Consider the following 19,361-nt stretch of genomic DNA (forward strand, 5'->3'; position numbering starts at 1 on the left):
AAAGCGTGGTAGAATGTACGAAACCACAAAGCTTAATTAATTCGGAGTAGCATGCACAGCCCAAACCCACAAAACCACCAGCCCAACTGAGGAACCCGGGGCGGGAGCCCATATAGCTCTACAACAGGCCTAAGAGATTAGGCTCGTATTAACCAATGAGAATTGGCCCAAAATATTTGTTTGATGCGATCATTGTCCAAGCTCAAATCCAACGGTGGACGATACTCCAACTTCTCTTCAAAATCGTTGACAAATTTAGGTACCTCAAATTCGTCATGTCTAACGTTATCCCACAAGAATTCCAACCTGTAGACGAATCTCAGCTTGCAATAAAACCTGTTCAATCGAAAATACAAAAAAAATTCAAACGATTTTGAACGTCTAATAAATGACATTTATATATCTTAAAATTTTAACTCAAGATGGAATTATGCTGAATCAGCTACAAGTGAAAAATCATATATAAATACAGCTAGTGATGTACTAGATAAGAAATCATTAATTCTAAATTTACGTGAGCATGATTTGACTTTCAATAAGTTTTAAAGCCACCCCTAATTTCTTTCATAGTTTTCTTGAATTATATGTTGGTTCCAGGTGCGGCATCACGAGATAAAAACTATGAAAATTGAAGAATAAATAGACACCAAGATTTACGTGGAAAACCCCTAAAAATATTAGGGTAAAAACCATGGGCAAGACCAAAAGATTTCACTATAATATTTGGAGAATTACAACTTCTTTCTGTGTTTTCAAAGAGACACTCACTCTCTTAATACAGGAGAAAACCTATCTCACAAATATATATAGAAATATAGGGAGAGAATAAATGCACTCAAGAACAGAAGAATGCTTGAGGCCGAGGGATGCAGAAATTGATGCAGAATGCATCTATTTATAGGTGCATATTTTTGTCTAAACACGAAAATGTACAAATTCAATTTTGCCTTTCATTTGTCAAATTCTGTGTTCCCTTGTCTCAACCACCTACCTCATTAATGAGGTCTTGACTATTCTGCCCGACATTTCTCCCACTTGGAGATTTGATTGAGAATCAAACACATCTCCACACATCCTTTCAATCTTGTCTTTTCATGATGCTTACGTTTTTGCTAGGACACTTGAGGATCTACACCATTCAAACTTTTCTGTGTTCACTGGCTTGGTCAGAAAATCAGAAATGTTATCCTTTGTATGGATCTTTTGCATATCCACACTTTCTTCCTCTACTACTTCTCGTACAAAGTGAAATTGAACGCCAATGTGTTTAGTTCTGGAATGAAAGGCTGGATTCCTTGCAATGTGCAAGGCACTTTGACTATCACAAAACAAAGGAATATTTTCTTGTTTGTGCCCAAGATCCTCCAATAACCTTTTAATCCATATTGCCTCCTTGCAAGCTTGAGTATGTAGTAGCCCGCAACCAAAATCAGTGATTAAGGGATTAATCAACGCTAATTAAATAGATTGGGGTACCGGACGGATCGGAAGCTCCGATGCAGGATCGGACGTTCCGATCGAGATCGGAAGCTCCGATGCAAGATCGGAAGCTCCGATGGTATTACGTCAGGCATGACGTGTGGCAGGATCGGAAGCTTCGATCAGGATCGGAAGCTCCGATCGCCCCTATCCGAAGTCAACCAGTGATATTTTGACACGTGGCAGATAACGATGTTCGGAAGCTCCGATGGCAGGATTGGACGTTCCGATCGGAGATCGGATAGAAGGCCGAGGCTTCACTTTCAATTGCCAATTCCGAGAATCCCTCTCTATTCCAGGCATATTTGAGTAGTTCTAGTCTTCATAGGCTTGACCCGGGGGTTGGCGAGGCATTCGATAGTCTTAGCGGAGTTGTGCCCAAGTTCTGGAGGCATCGACATCAAAGGGCTAACGACAAATAAAGGTATAGCTTTTGCTTCCTATAAATATTTAAGAGTATACAATAGCTTAGTTAAGGCTTTTAGAGCGCTATAATGATATTAGTATCATTTGGCAGTGTAGAGCAGACTATAGGCATGGACCTAGAGTTGGTAGAGCTTGCACTGATTTGAGGTACGAAAGTACTGTTCGAGATATCCTGACTGAGTATGCATGTATTATGTGACTGCATGGTTTATATGTCATTGATTTATGCTGCATTCATTTGCATACTAAGCTATCTCCTTCGAGATGTCTATTAGTAGGGTTGTACCCTATCCTGTTAGTGGATGGACTTCCATGGCTTTGGGTCCGGTAAATCCACTGGTATTATGGTATGGGAGCCACCTCCTGAAGCGACGGCACAGCGTGTTACATACCAGGGCCTGGTCTGTCTCTGTTATCTGATTCTTGACCTCGAGTTATAGGGAGTTCACTTTGCATGCATGTATACTCATACTCTCGTGCTGAGCATTTTATGCTCACGTCTCGTACTCTGTGTTTTTGGACACCCTATTCCATGGGGCAGGTTTGCGATTGGATGAGGCGGGTGGATCCAAGAGGGGCTAGGAAGTGGTTGGCCAGCTGGAGCTTCGCCTAGGTTTTATTCTGTTGTTATTTGGATTGATACAGCTGTTCGATCTGGTTGTATAATATTTGGGTATTTACAGATTCCTTTACTTGGGATTGTATAATGTCTATGGTTTCCGCAGTTTTATTCTGATATCCGTTTAATTAAGTTAATTGCATGCCTAAGTTCTGTTTAGTAGGTGATCTAGGTAAGGGTCACTACATTTATGGTATCAGAGCATGCAAAGTATTCTTGGGATTTAGATTCTACATAAGATAACCGTTAGGTTAATTTTGTAGATGACAGATCGTGACGACCAGAGTTCTCATGGCAGTATTGGTGGGCGTTGGGGTGATGCCGACTGGGAGCCTCGTCGGGAACGCCGCCATCGTCATCGATATGAGGAACGTTTCAGTGTACGTCGATTCTTGCAGATGGGGCCTAAGCCCTTGGTTGGAGGTGAGTCACCGGAGGATGCGAAGAATTGGCTAGACCGCATGGAGACGACTTTTCAGACTTTCCAATGCACCGAGGACCAGAAGATGGAGACCCTTGGTTATCTTCTGGATGGACGTGCGCGCAGGTGGTGTAGGTTTACTTCTGCACCTTTTGTTGCGGCGAGAGGAGTGGCCACCTAGGCTGAGTTTCGCACAGCTTTTCAGAAGCTGTATTTTCCTCCTGCACTCCGTCAGTCGAAGGCGGGCGAGCTACTGAGTCTATGACAGGGAGCCATGTCTATTGATGAGTATCAGCAGAAGTTCTTTGATCTGCTATCCTATTGCCCCGAGATTGCTGACAGCTCCGAGATGAAGTATAATCTGTTCCTTCAGGGCCTTAACCCTGAGATCCATGACCGTGTGGCGATTGGTGACGACATGTCCTACGAGGGTTTGGTGAGCCGTTGTCACCAGGCGGAGGATAGCATTCGATGGAACAGGTCTTTCTCTCAGTCGAGACCCGCTAGTTCTTTGGGTCCCCGTGCCCAATCTTTCAAGAAGTCTGGATCTACTTCTTCTTCCTTTGGCTCTGCTGGTGTTGTCCATTTTGGAAAGAAGGACAAGTGTGATCACTGTGGAAAGAACCATCAATCCGACAAATGCCGTAGAGCTTCTGGAGCTTGTTTCCGTTGTGGAGAGACTGGTCATATCCGGAGGGATTGTCCAATATCTGGGGAAGGCGGTTCTGGTTCTGGTTCAGGATCTTGTTCTCAGGCCACCTGAAAGGGCCCGTGTCCTGATTTAATATTTAATGATCAAACAACCAGGATTAATTAATGTAAACAGCGAAAACGAGTTAAAAATTTGCGTTTGGGCCTACAGAAATTTCGGCATGACCTATTCGTAAATAGGACATCCCAAAAACCTGTACAACACAACCAGCAATATATACTCGAAAATAGAGTCACAACTCCAATTTACAAACCTATAGCCGCACTGGCCAGGACTAAACACATGCAGAGCCGGCAAGGCTCGATCACACAAATAACAATTCAAAACAAGGTCCAAAACTATTTATACAGATACACAGGGCATCACCCCGGCAAATATAAAACTCGCTAAACTGATATATATACATATGTCTGGGAACTCGACTCCACGCTCGCCTCACTGGGTACCACTAAATGACGCTCCACCAGATGCGTCAAATCCCCCTGGATAACCTGCTATGGAATCACAAACAACCACAGCATAAAAAGAAAACAGGGGTCGGACCCCAGTACGACGAACTATAAAAATTACGACAAATATAACTGACATGAATAAAATCAAGTACAATGCAATGAAATGCAATGTAATGCGTGACAGGTATCAATGAAATAAGGGATACCAAAAGGAGTCCAAATAATCGTATCACAATAAACTCAGTGGCCACCCGTGCCAGGAACGCAGCAGACCTCGAATCATCACTGCTAATCCATACACGTAGCATCGGAGGCTGACAGGAGCGACCCGTCCAGCCTCATGCTGTCATCAGGAGTGTCGTACGTAGCATCGGAGGGCGACAGGAGCTACCTGTCCGTGCCTCATGCTATCTCAGGAGTGCACTAAAACAATGTCACTCGCTCCATGATGACTCAATATATCTCAAGAGATCAATATCAATAGCAATCAAAGGAGTCAAGGCTCAACGTGCTATGTAAACTTGTAAATGAGTGAATGCAATCATATAATCCACGTAAGCACATAAAACACGTTATCACTCATTACAAAATACTTAATATCATTACATGCCATTATAGGCGTCGTAATATAAACAGCTCATACGTACCTCAACCAACACTTAATTACCACAGAAATATCTCAAGTAATATTCGAATACTCCAATCCTGTGAAAAACCATTTATTTCACATCAAAACATCTAAAACTTGATTTCAAGACTTCTAAAATTCGAAATTCCCAATAAAATAAATCTGGAAATTCGAAATAATGCTCCAATAATTTTTGAAAAATAGCCAATACCTCCAATCGAGTCCGATATAATACCTAAAATATTCGAATTAGAGGTCTAATCAACCGAAACCACAACCCCTTAAACTCCGGCGACGATCGGACGGTGGCTAGGGGCGGCGAAGACGACGGCTGTCGGAATTCGAGCTTCGAGCGACGCGAGAAAACCTTACAATATTGGTACCAAAAGAAATCTCTCATTGCGAGGATTCCGGAACTATATTTACTTTTGAAATCCAGCCAAAAACGAAGGAGATACGAGCATTTGAAGCGACGGGAAAATTATGAAATGAAAAGGAAGAAGAAGACGACGCAGACGACGCAAATCTGGAGGAGAGAGAAACGGTGGTGTTTAATATATATTATTTATCATATATCTGTATATGTATATCCATATCTAGTGTATTAGATATGTATTAGTTTAATGTGTGTCTTCTTTTCTTCATTCGGGGTTGGATCTTGACCCGATTTAAATTATTTCACTTCCTGTGTGATTTATAAATCAAATATGAAATTTAATATCGTCTATACACCGATATTTATTAATACATATTTGTAAAACACAAATTAATTAACATACGCATATCGGGTCCTTACATTTCTCTCCCTCTAAAAAGAAAATTTCGTCCTCGAAATTAACATGCATCAAACTTATATACAAAGGGATCAAACATCTATCACTGATAGTACATAGGGAAATCAGAGTACATGGCATAATTCATGACATTGTCAAACAAATGAGGCCATTCTTGACGCATTCGAGACTCCAATTCCCATGTAGCTTCTTCTCTCCCATGTCTACTCCATTCCACCATAACCAAAGGAATCGTCTTGTTCCTCAGTTGCTTTTCTTTACGATCAAGAATCTGCACTGGATACTCAACATAGCTAAGGGAACTATCCAATTCCACATCATCAGCCCTCAAGATATGAGAAGGATCTGGTTCATACTTCCGCAGCATAGATACGTGAAATACATCATGTATCGCAGATAAACTCTGCGGCAAGTTCAAACGATACGCTAAAATACCAATCTTCTCAACAATCTCGTATGGACCGATATAACGAGGAGCTAATTTCCCTTTACGCCCAAATCTCATAGTACCACGAAATGGTGATACTTTCAAGAAAACAAAATCGCCAACCTAAAATTCTAAAGGTCTACGTCTGTTATTAGCATAGCTGGCTTGACGATCCTGGGCTGCTTTCATTCTTTTCCTGATCAGTTCAACTTTTTCTTTCATCTCTTGAATAAACTCTGGTCCTGACAACTTTCATTCTCCTACTTCTTCCCAACAGATCGGAGATCTACATTTTTTGCCATACAAGGCTTCAAATGGTGCCATCCCGATAGATACTTGGTAACTGTTATTGTAAGAGAATTCCACCAAAGCTAAAGATTCTTGCCAACCACTACTAAAATCCATCACAACAGCTCGTAATAAATCTTCGAGCGTCTGAATAGTCCTTTCAGATTGACCATCTGTCTGTGGATGATAGGCAGTACTCATGGCCAATTTAGAACCCAAAGCTGATTGCAAACTAGACCAAAACTTAGAAGTAAATCTGGGATCACGGTCTGATACTATAGTAACTGGCACACCATGTAATCGCACTATCTGATCAATGTACATTTTTGCCATTTTCGTATATGTCCAAGTACGATCATATGGAATAAAATGGGCAGATTTAGACAATCTATCCACAATAACCCAAATGGCATCACAATCACGATTAGATCGAGGTAGGTGTGTCACGAAATCCATAGTAATGTGTTCCCAATTCCACTATGGTACTTCAAGACTAAGTAACATACCACCTGGTCTCATTCTTTCAGCCTTAACTTGTTGACACGTCAAACACTTAGCCACAAAATCAGAAATATCATTCTTCATACCTTCCCACCAGTAATGGGCTTTCAAGATATGATACATCTTTCTAATTCCAGGATGTACACTATGTCGACTACAATGAGCTTCTCGTAGTATATCGTCTTTCAAATCTATCAAATTCGGAACCACAAGTCTACCATTATAACGCAAACATCCATCAGAAGCAACAAGAAATTTCCCTGACTGACCAGCTGGAGTTAATTCTTTCAAATGATGAATGTATGGATCAATATTTTGTGCTGCTTTGATTTTCGAAATTATTCGTGGTTCAACTTATATAGATGAAACTATGAAATGATTACCTTTAGCTCGATAAGTCCATCCTGAAGTTCTCAAATGCTCATGAACTTTAGAAATAGTTAAAGATGCCAACATCTTAGTATGAACTTTTCTGCTCAAAGCATCTGCAACTTGATTCACGTTTCCTGGCTGGTATTGAATATCACAGTCAAAATCCTTAATTAATTCCAACCATCGACGTTGTCTCATATTCAAATCAGACTGTGTGAATAAATATTTCAGACTCTTATGATCGGAATAAATCACAAACTGCTCACCGTACAGATAATGACGCCATATTTTCAATGCATGCACAATGACAGCCAATTCTAAATCATGAACTGGATAACGAGTCTCATGTGGTTTCAATTGACGAGATGCATACGCAATCACGCATCCATTTTGCATCAAAACACAACCCAGTCCATTCAAAGAAGCATCTGTACAGACAACAAATCCACCTGAGCCTGAAGGTAATGCTAGTACTGGAGCCGTAGTCAATTTCTCTTTCAAAGTCTGAAAACTAGCTTCACATTCCTCAGTCCACACAAAACGTCGATCTTTTTGCGTCAATATAGTCATAGGCCTAGCTATTTCGGAAAATCTCTTGATGAAACGCCTATAATATCCAGCCAAACCCAAAAAACTACGAATCTCAGAGACATTGGTTGGTCGAGACCAATTAAGAACAACTTCAATTTTACTAGGATCGACAGATACCCCTTGTGCGGATATCACATGTCCTATAAATAATACTCTATCCAACCAAAATTCACACTTAAAAAACTTCGCATATAATTGTGATGTTCTGAGTTTCTGAAGTACTAAGGTCAAATGTTCTTTATGCTCCTTCCTTGACTTAGAATAAATCAAAATGTCATCAATGAAAACGATAACAAATCGATCTATAAACTCCCGAAACACACGATTCATTAAATCCATAAAAACCGCTGGAGCATTAGTCAACCCGAAAGGCACAACTAAGAATTCATAATGTCCGTAACGCGTTCGAAATGCTGTCTTGGAAACATCTTTTTCTCGAACTCGAAGTTGATGATATCCAGAACGAAGATCAATTTTAGAATACACAGATGTACCCTGCAACTGATCAAACAAGTCATCAATTCGTGGCAAAGGATACTTATTCTTCACAGTAGCCTGATTCAATTGCCGATAATCGATGCACATTCTCATCGTTCCGTCTTTCTTCTTCACAAACAAGACTGGAGCACCCCAAGGTGATACACTTGGTCTAATATAACCTTTTTCCAGCAAATCTTGCAATTGCGTCTTAAGTTCTTTCAATTCTGCTGGAGCTAATCGATATGGAGCTCGAAAAATAGGACTTGTCCCTGACATTAATTCAATGCTAAGATCTATTTCCCTTTGAGGCGGAAAACCCGGAATCTCATTAGGAAATACATCAGGAAAATCCTTAACGACAGGAATATCTAAAACTTTTAATTTCTCTTCCTTCGTCGCATCAAGAGCATAAATCATAAATCCTTCATTTCCTATCGACAATAATCTAAACATTTCCATTGCCGATACTAATGGAATGCGAGATTGTGAATCACTACCATAAAAATTCCACTTATTGTCATAATACGGTCTAAATCTCACAATGCCATGGAAACAATCAACCGTAGCTCTATAATTCATCAGTGTATCCATACCCAAGATACAGTCAAAATCAGACATAGCTAGTTTGATTAGATTGGTTATCATTATCTTATCCTCAAATCTAATCACACAATTCAAAACTATCTCATTAGACATCAAGAAAACACCAGCAGGAGTAGCAATAGACACAGTATCCAATAACGGAGTAAAAGCAATCTCATGCTCATCAGCAAATGTAACAGATAAAAATGAATGAGATGCTCCTGTGTCAATCAAGATACGTGCAGGATACTCAAAAATATAACAAATACATGCAATAACTCCCCCAGGTGCATCTTGTGCCTGATCCTGAGTCATAGCATGGACTTGAGCCTGCTGTGGACCTGGAAAACGCTGCTGACTCTGAGGAGATGGATACCTAGGCTACTGAGTGGACTGTACTGGAATATAAGGCTGTGTAGGAGCAAACTGTGGTACAGGAGCATATGGTCTGAATGATGGTCGTCCAGAAAACTGGCCAAACTGTTGTGGCTGAAATTGCTGTCTTCCAGCATTTGGACATACTCGAGACGAATGTCCAGCCTACCCACAAGTATAACAAGTTCCTGGAAATCCTGTACAATGTGCACTCAAATGCTTACCACCACATCTGTCACAGTACACCCTACCAGACAATCCAACTGAACTTTCTGCACGACTACCACTGGAACTCGATGAACTAGACTGCTGTTTCTTTTTAAATGGTTTCCCCTTAGCTTTAAACCAAGGCCTTTTCGCTTGCTGAGAAGATTGCGTAGGCTGATATGAAGGTAAACCCATTGGTGTCTGTGAGCTGCTTCCAGCTCCTTGAGGAACAGATGCTGGGATTGATTGTGGTTCACCCCTGAGTAGACTTGCTTCAATTTTCTTGGCCTTTTCTACTGCTTTCATATAAGTAGATGGAGTTTCAGTAGTCACCAAAGTATGGATCGTTCGTGTAAGCCCCTTCAGAAAATGTGAAAGCTTTGACCGATCATTCTTTGCAACATGTGGGACATAAGGCAAAAGAGCAGAAAATTGAGAAGCATATTCAGCAACAGATTTATTGCCTTGCACCAACAGATTAAATTCGTCTTCTTTAGCAGAATAATAAGATGGTGGTGCATATTCTTGTGCAAACTGCTTACAAAATACTTCCCATGTGATTTTTTCACCAGAATCAGAAAATTTTTCTGCTGTTGTTTCCCACCAAAGTTGCGCTCGGTCTTTCAGTTGAAAAGGAACTAACTTCAGTCGAATATCATCAGGATATTCTAGTCCATTAAACATATTGTTGAGACTTTTCAACCAACTAGCAGCTTTCTCACTTCCTTCATTGCCAAAGAACTTTTGCGGACGCAACTCCTGAAATTGAGAAATTATTAATCGTATTCCTCCCATTTTCTCAGTCAATTGGGCTATTGGATCAGCCTCAGCCTGAACAGCTTTTCCCTTGTCAGGATTCACCCGTGGTTGTTCCACCTCTAAGTCCACATCTTTTGGAGGATGGACAGCTGGTCGACCACGTCTTCCCCTGACAATATCATCAAGATTTCTAACATTTTCCGCTGCAGACTCTTCTACAACTTCCTTCCCTTTTCTACCTCTTCCTCCTGGTGCCATTCTACAAGACACAAGGATTTAAATACAGGCAAAAATATCTTAACAAACAGAAAACTATGATAGGAACTCAGAGTTCTAATAGAATTCATAAACTAATTCTAAAGCCAAGAACTACTGGTTCTAACAAATACGTTCAAAAATAAACACCACAAGTAAGTCACGTAAGAACAAGTAGTCACACACATACGCAACCATTTTGTTAGTGTCTAAACTCGAGTGTCCTAGACTCTAATTCGAGCATATCCCAGTATACGCTCTGATACCAAATGAAAGGGCCCGTGTCCTGATTTAATATTTAATGATCAAACAACTAGGATTAATTAATGTAAACAGCGAAAACGAGTTAAAAATTTGCGTTTGGGCCTACAGAAATTTCGGCATGACCTATTCGTAAATAGGACATCCCAAAAACCTGTACAACACAACCAGCAATATATACTCGAAAATAGAGTCACAACTCCAATTTACAAACCTATAGCCGCACTGGCCAGGACTAAACACATGCAGAGCCGGCAAGGCTCGATCACACAAATAACAATTCAAAACAAGGTCCAAAACTATTTATACAGATACACAGGGCATCACCCCGGCAAATATAAAACTCGCTAAACTGATATATATACATATATCTGGGAACTCGACTCCACGCTCGCCTCACTGGGTACCACTAGATGACGCTCCACCAGATGCGTCAAATCCCCCTGGATAACCTACTATGGAATCACAAACAACCACAGCATAAAAAGAAAACAGGGGTCGGACCCCAGTACGACAAACTATAAAAATTACGACAAATATAACTGACATGAATAAAATCAAGTACAATGCAATGAAATGCAATGTAATGCGTGACAGGTATCAATGAAATAAGGGATACCAAAAGGAGTCCAAATAATCGTATCACAATAAACTCAGTGGCTACCCGTGCCAGGAACGCAGCAGACCTCGAATCATCACTGCTAATCCATACACGTAGCATCGGAGGCTGACAGGAGCGACCCGTCCAGCCTCATGCTGTCATCAGGAGTGTCGTACGTAGCATCGGAGGGCGACAGGAGCTACCTGTCCGTGCCTCATGCTATCTCAGGAGTGCACTAAAACAATGTCACTCGCTCCATGATGACTCAACATATCTCAAGAGATCAATATCAATAGCAATCAAAGGAGTCAAGGCTCAACTTGCTATGTAAACTTGTAAATAAGTGAATGCAATCATATAATCCACGTAAGAACATAAAACACGTTATCACTCATTACAAAATACTTAATATCATTACATGCCATTATAGGCGTCGTAATATAAACAGCTCATACGTACCTCAACCAACACTTAATTACCACAGAAATATCTCAAGTAATATTCGAATACTCCAATCCTGTGAAAAACCATTTATTTCACATCAAAACATCTAAAACTTGATTTCAAGACTTCTAAAATTCAAAATTCCCAATAAAATAAATCTGGAAATTCGAAATAATGCTCCAATAATTTCTGAAAAATAGCCAATACCTCCAATCGAGTCCGATATAATACCTAAAATATTCGAATTAGAGGTCTAATCAACCGAAACCACAACCCCTTAAACTCCGGCGACGATCGGACGGCGGCTAGGGGCGGCGAAGACGACGGCTGTCGGAATTCGAGCTTCGAGCGACGCGAGAAAACCTTACAATATTGGTACCAAAAGAAAGCTCTCGTTGAGAGGATTCCGGAACTATATTTACTTTTGAAATCCAGCCAAAAACGAAGGAGATACGAGCATTTGAAGCGACGGGAAAATTATGAAATGAAAAGGAAGAAGAAGACGACGCAGACGACGCAAATCTGGAGGAGAGAGAAACGGTGGTGTTTAATATATATTATTTATCATATATCTGTATATGTATATCCATATCTAGTGTATTAGATATGTATTAGTTTAATGTGTGTCTTCTTTTCTTCATTCGGGGTTGGATCTTGACCCGATTTAAATTATTTCAACTCCTGTGTGATTTATAAATATCGTCTATACACCGATATTTATTAATACATATTTGTAAAACACAAATTAATTAACATACGCATATCGGGTCCTTACACCACCGTTCAGCAGAGGTTGCAGGGACAGGCTGCTGGGAGTTCTCATTTGAGGCCACGAGCTTCTGGCCAGGTGTTTGCCCTGAGACATGATCAGGCAGTGGAGGAGAATGAGAAAGTTATCGCAGGTACATTTCTGCTTTATGGTATACCTGCTCTTGTACTTATTGACACTGGTGCATTTCATTCCTTCATTTTTGCACGTTTTGTTAAGAGGCATAAGTTACCATGCATTGCACTAGACGTAGTGATGTCTCTTTCTACTCCGACGGGCCAATCTGCTTTGGCTAAGCGTCTAGTGATGGTTTGCCCTTTAGAGTTCGAGGGGAACATTCTGTTAGCGAATCTCATGATTCTTGCGATGGACGACTTTGATTGTATTCTGGGAATAGATATGTTGACTACCTATCGAGCTTCAGTGGACTGCTACCAGAGATTAGTACGCTTTCATCCGGAGGGGAGTGATAGCTGGTTTTTCTATGGAGAGGGAGCGCGACCCCCGATGCCTTTGGTATCAGCTTTGAGAGCCTGTCGAGCTCTAGAGTCTGGCGGGTAAGGCTACCTTATCTATGCAGTTGATTTGTCCGCTGAGAGCATTGGGATAGAGAGTATTCCTGTTGTGGATGAATTTCCAGAAGTATTTCCTGATGAGATTTCGGGTTTTCCTCCTGTTAGGGAAGTCGAGTTTGGCATGGAGTTGATGCCGAGTACTTTGCCTATTTCTCGAGCACCGTATCGTCTGGCTCCGTCAGAGATACGTGAGTTGAAGAATCAGCTACAGGATCTTTTGGACAAGGGGTACATTCGTCCTAGTGTATCTCCTTGGGGAGCTCCTGTTCTTTTTGTAAAGAAGAAGGATGGGTCGAGCGGCTGTGCAGTGACTATCGGCAGCTGAATCGAGTCACTGTGAAGAACAAGTATCTTTTGCCTCGTATTGATGACTTGTTTGATCAGCTGCAGGGCACTTCAGTTTACTCCAAGATTGACTTGAGATCTGGGTATCATTAGTTGAGAGTCCGAGATCAGGACGTAGCCAAGACTGCATTCCGTACTCGCTATGGGCATTACGAGTTTCTAGTAATGCCATTTGGTTTGACTAATGCGCCGGCTATATTCATGGACCTGATGAACCGTGTCTTCAGGGAGAATTTGGACAAGTTTGTCGTGGTCTTCATTGACGACATCTTGGTGTATTCGCGTAATATGGAAGAGCATGTTTCTCACTTGCGGTTGGTACTGCAGACTCTTCGAGATGAGCAGTTATACGCCAAGCTGAGCAAGTGTGAGTTCTGGATGGATCGAGTAGTCTTTCTTGGCCATATCATATCCAGGGAGGGGATTTCTGTTGATCCAAACAAGATTGAGGCGGTGCTTAATTGGTCGCATCCGACGACAGTTGCTGAGATCCGTAGTTTTCTGGGTCTAGCAGGATATTATCGTCGCTTCATTCTGAATTTCTCTCAGCTAGCTCGACCGTTAACGCAACTTTCTCGCAAGGGTGTGGATTTCGAGTGGTCCTCCGAGTGTGAGGAGAACTTCTGTGAGCTTTGACGGAGGTTGACTTCTGCGCCAGTGTTGGCATTACTGTCAGGATCTGGAGGGTATGTGGTATACACTGATGCTTCTCTTCAGGGGTTAGGTTGTGTTCTGACTCATAATGGGCATGTGATTGCATACGCTTTTAGACAGCTGAAGCTTCACGAGGACAACTACCCAGTCCATGATTTGGAGTTAGCAGCCATTGTGTTCGCTTTGAAGATCTGGCGTCATTATCTGTATGGCGAGAAATTTGAGATCTTCACCTACCATAAGAGTCTCAAGTATTTTTTCATTCGGGCGGAGTTGAACATGAGGCAGAGAAGTTGGATGGACTTGCTTAAAGACTATGATTGCGAGATTAAGTACCATCCGGGAGCTGCTAATCTCACCGTTGATGCATTGAGTTGCAAGGTGCGACTATCTGCACTTCAGACTTGTTCGATGTCTAGTGCGATCAGTGAATGTTGTACTTCAGGATATACTTTCAAGCATAAGAAAGGTATGCAGAGTATCCAGATGTTTGCGATATTATCTGAGAAACCTTTGTATTCGCGGATTCGAGATGCTCAGATGTCTGATTCGAAGACCCAGCGTTTAGCTCGTCTAGCTAACGAGGGTAGCTCGTCTGGATTTCATTATCAGTCAGATGGCTTTCTGTGTTTGTCTGGTAGGCTTGTGATTCCGCAGGATGTAGAGTTGCGAGATGAGATTTTGTCTCAGGCGCATCGCACTAAGTTGAGTATTCATCCTGGGAGCAACAAGATGTACAAGGATCTACGTACTCGTTTTTGATGGAAGGAAATGAAACGCAGTGTTTATCAGTTTGTTTCGAGATGTTTGGTGTGTCAACAGGTCAAGGCAGAGCACCGACGACCTGGAGGATTGCTTCACAGTCTGCCTATTCCTGAATGGAAATGGGAGTTTATCACAATGGACTTTGTGACCCATTTGCCGGTATCCCCGAGGAACTGTGATGCTATCTGGGTTGTGGTGGACCGACTCACCAAGTCAGCGCATTTCATTGCCTATAGCCGGGAGTACAATGTGGATCGTGTGGCTCGGTTGTACATTCAGGAGATCGTTCGACTTCATGGAGTGCCTGTGAGCATTGTCAGCGATCGGGACCCCAGGTTTACTTCTAGATTCTGGGGGAGTGTTCAGCGTGCGATGGGTACTACTCTCAGTTTGAGTACTGCCTATCATCCAGAGACTGATGGTCAGTCAGAGCGCACTATCCGTACTTTGGAGGATATGCTTAGAGCGTGCGTCATGGATTTTGGCTCAGCTTGGCAGGATCATTTGCCATTGATCGAGTTCGCGTACAACAACAACTATCATACTAGCATTGGGATGACACCTTTTAAGGTGTTGTACGGACTACGTTGTCGTACTCCAATTTTCTGGGAAGAAGTGGGGGAGAGACAGGCTGAGGGGCCAGAGTTAATCCAGCAAGCTACAGACATTGTTGATCAGATTAAGAAACGGATTAAAATTGCACAAGATCGTCAGGTCAGCTATGCTAACACTAAGCGTAGGCCTTTGCAGTTCGATGTCGGGGAGAGGGTGTTTCTGAGAGTGTCACCTTTTCGCAAAATTATCAGATTTGGCCTTAAGGGCAAGTTGTCTCCCAAATTTATCGGTCCGTTTGAGATCTTGGAGAGCATTGGCGATTTGGCTTATCGACTAGCTTTGCCACCGCATCTTTATAGTATTCACGACGTGTTCCACATATCTCTGTTGCGACGATATGTGGCGGATGAGTCTCATATTCTGCAGCGGTCTGAGGTTCAGGTGAGCAAGGATTTGACCTATGTTGAGGAACCTATTCGTATCCTGGATCATAAAGATAAGTTCTTGCGAAACAAAGTCATTCCTTTGGTTTTAGTTCAATGGCAGCGCCGAGGCACTGAGGAAGCTACTTGGGAGCTTGAGGACAGGATGCGTGAATATCATCCTGAGTTGTTTTGATTTCATTCTTAAGTTGTATTCAGTTGCAAACTCTGTAAACGTTTGATTTGAATAAAGAATGTTTCTGATTTCTGTATTACATTCGGTACTTAAGATCTGATTTTGAGGACGAAATATCTTAAGTAGGGGAGAATGTAGTAGCCCGTAACCAAAATCAGTGATTAAGGGATTAATCAACGCTAATTAAATAGATTGGGGTACCGGACGGATCGGAAGCTCCGATGCAGGATCGGACATTCCGATCGAGATCGGAAGCTCCGATGCAAGATCGGAAGCTCCGATGGTATTACGTCAGGCATGACGTGTGGCAGGATCGGAAGCTCCGATCGCCCCTATCCGAAGTCAACCAGTGATATTTTGACACGTGGCAGATAACGATGTTCGGAAGCTCCGATGGCAGGATCGGAGGTTCCGATCGATGTCTATAAATAGAAGGCTGAGGCTTCACTTTCAATTGCCAGTTCCGAGAATCCTTCTCTATTCCAGGCATATCTGAGTAGTTCTAGTCTTCATAGGCTTGACCCGGGGGTTGGCGAGGCGTTCGATAGTCGTAGCGGAGTTGTGCCCAAGTTCTGGAGGCATCGACATCAAAGGGCTAACGACGGACGAAGGTATAGCTTTTGCTTCCTATAAATATTTAGGAGTATACAATAGCTTAGTTAAGACTTTTAGAGCGCTATAATGATAGTAGTATCATTTGGCAGTGTAGAGCAGACTATAGGCGTGGACCTAGAGTTGGTAGAGCTTGCACTGATTTGAGGTACGAAAGTACTGTTCGAGATATCCTGACTGAGTATGCATGTATTATGTGACTGCATGGTTTATATGTCATTGATTTATGCTGCATTTATTTGCATACTGAGCTATCTCCTTCGAGATGTCTATTAGTAGGGTTGTACCCTATCCTGTTAGTGGATGGACTTCCATGGCTTTGGGTTCGATAAATCCACTGGTATTATGGTATGAGAGCCACCTCCTGAAGCGACGGCACAACGTGCTACATACCAAGGCTCGGTCTGTCTCTGTTATCTGATTCTTGACCTCGAGTTATAGGGAGTTCACTTTGCATGCATGTATACTCATACTCTCGTGCTGAGCATTTTATGCTCACGTCTCGTACTCTGTGTTTCTGGACACTCTATTCCATGGGGCAGGTTTGCGATTGGATGAGGCGGGTGGATCCAAGAGGGGCTAGGCAGTGGTTGGCCAGCTGGAGCTTCGCCTAGGTTTTATTCTGTTGTTATTTGGATTGATACAGCTATTCGATCTGGTTGTATAATATTTGGGTATTTACAGATTCCTTTACTTGGGATTGTATAATATCTATGGTTTCCGCAGTTTTATTCTGATATCCGTTTAATTAAGTTAATTGCATGCCTAAGTTCTGTTTAGTAGGTGATCCAGGTAAGGGTCACTACAGAGTAGCTGCCATGTATTTTGCCTCCGTTGTAGATAATGCCACAACTGTTTGCAGTTTTGAAACCCAGCTGACTGCACCTCCTGCAACTGTAAACACATAACCTGTAGTAGATTTTCTCTTATTTGGATCACCCGCATAGTCTTAATCCACATAGCCCCTGAGTGTAAGATCTGATCCTCCAAAACATAATGCAACATTTGAGGTACCCTTAATGTATCTAAGGATCCTCTTAACTGTGTTCCAATGCTCTTGTCCAGGATTCGCCATATATCGACTGACTGCTCCCACTGCTTGTGAAATGTTTGGTCTTGTACAAATCATGACGAACATTAAACTTCCCACTGCTGATGCATACGGTACTCGAGACATCTCCATCTTCTCTGCTTCACTGCTAGGACACATCTCAGAAGATAACTTGAAGTTAATAGGAAGAGTGGTTGAAACTGGCTTACTATCTTGCATGTTGAAGCGTTGCAAGAATTTATTCAAATAATTTTTCTGGAAAAGCCAAATCTTTCTATTGCTTTTGTCTCGATGAACTTGCATCCCTAGAATCTTGTTTGCTGGTCCCAAGTCCTTCGTATCAAATTCCCTAGCCAACTGTGCCTTCAATTCTTGGACCCGATCTTTGTTGGGGCCTGCTACCAACATGTCGTCCACGTACAACAACAAATAGATATAATCATCATTACCAGACCTCTTGAAATACGTACAAGGGTCTGCACTGAGTCTGTTGTACCCAAGGCTCATGATATAGAAATCAAATCTCTTGTACCAACACCTCGGCGCCTGTTTCAGACCGTACAAAAATTTATTCAACCTACAAACCAAGCTCTCTTTGCCTTTTTCTGCAAAACCTTCTGGCTGGAGCATATAGATTTCTTCTTCAAGATCGCCATGAAGAAATGTTGTTTTTACATCTAGTTGTTCTAGATGTAGGTCAAACACCGCACACAATGCCAATACTACCCTGACTGTTGAAAGTCGAACTACAAGAGAAAATATCTCATTGAAGTCAATACCTTCTTTTTGAGCGTATCCTTTGACAACCAATCTTGCATGATACCGCTCCACTTGGTTATTGCCATCACGCTTGATCTTGTAGACCCATCTGTTACCGATAGCTTTCCTCCCTCGTGGTAGTGTAACAAGATCCCAAGTTTATTTATGTCCAATGCTTCCAATTCTTCCTGCATCGCTGTCATCCACAGGGATACATCCGAGCTTTGAGTAGCCTCATGGAAACTCGATGGCTCACCATCCTCTATTAATAGACATTATGCAATGTTGCTTTCGGTGACATAATCTAAAAGCCAACCTGGTGGTCTTCTCTCGAGTTGACTGCCTCACTTTGGAAACCTCTAACTCAACTTGTTCTTGTACCTCGTGCTCTGGTACTGCTTCACAAGAAACTTGATTTTCGTCTGTCTTATTTTCCACCTGAATGATAGTAGTTTTTGAATTTTGTGTACCTTTGTCTCCCTTCACTTTATCTTCCTCGAAGATAACATCTCTGCTGATGATAAGCTTGAGGACAGTAGGATCCCACAAGCGAAACCCCTTCACTCCATTAGCATAGCCCAAGAAGATGCACTTTCTGGATTTGGAATCCAACTTTGATCTTTCTTGTTCATTGTACAATACGTATACCGGACTTCCAAATGTATGTAACCGAGAATAATCAGCTGGCTTTCCATTCCACACCTCCATCGGAGTCTTCAAATCAATTGCCATTGAAGGAGAACGTTTGATTATGTAAGAAGTGGTTTTGACTGCTTCTGCCCAAAATGGCTTTGGTAGACCCTCATTACTCAACATGTCCCTTGTTCTGTCCAACAAAGTTCTGTTCATCCGCTCCGCCACTCCATTTTGCTGAGGCGTGTAAGCCGTCATGAACTGTCTTTTCATGCCATCATGCTGGCAAAATGCATCAAATTCATCACTGGTATATTCTCCTCCATTGTCAGTCCTCAAACACTTGATTTT

The 19,361-nt window shown here is 41.9% G+C and overlaps 1 long non-coding RNA gene across 1 annotated transcript; it reads right to left on the bottom strand.

Annotated features, from left to right (window-relative positions):
* Positions 1-10,795: 10,795 nt before the first annotated feature.
* LOC140867808 (uncharacterized) lies at positions 10,796-12,201 on the bottom strand. Its single transcript, XR_012145273.1, has 3 exons — positions 11,906-12,201; positions 11,690-11,747; positions 10,796-11,081 (listed from the first exon to the last, which is right to left on the bottom strand). It is a non-coding gene; the product is annotated as an uncharacterized lncRNA (long non-coding RNA).
* Between the last annotated feature and the right edge of the window lie 7,160 nt (positions 12,202-19,361).

This window comes from Henckelia pumila, chromosome 4 (assembly GCF_033568475.1).
Source record: "Henckelia pumila isolate YLH828 chromosome 4, ASM3356847v2, whole genome shotgun sequence".
NCBI classification, from domain to species: Eukaryota; Viridiplantae; Streptophyta; class Magnoliopsida; order Lamiales; family Gesneriaceae; genus Henckelia; species Henckelia pumila.